The sequence below is a fragment of the Camelina sativa genome, chromosome 17 (assembly GCF_000633955.1).
Source record: "Camelina sativa cultivar DH55 chromosome 17, Cs, whole genome shotgun sequence".
In the NCBI taxonomy this organism is placed as follows: Eukaryota; Viridiplantae; Streptophyta; class Magnoliopsida; order Brassicales; family Brassicaceae; genus Camelina; species Camelina sativa.
In genome coordinates this window covers 15,407,508-15,407,754 of record NC_025701.1, presented here as the reverse complement: position 1 = coordinate 15,407,754, position 247 = coordinate 15,407,508, and positions in this window count along the sequence as shown.

Genomic DNA, 247 nt, shown 5'->3' with positions numbered 1-247 from the left:
GGGGGGGGGGGGGGGGGGGAAGAGGTCATGATCAAATCGGACGCAACCGCTGTCTCTACCTTTGTTATGTCTTGTTTTAGAATTCCGAAAACAGTTACATGGAAACTTACGAGTGCCATCTCAAACTTCTGGTGGAGCTCTTCAGGAGAAACTTGGGGTCTTCATTGGATCGCCTGGGACAGGCTGTGTGTTGATAAAATGGAGGGAGGCTTGGGGTTTAGGTGTTTGGACGATTTCAATACCGCAT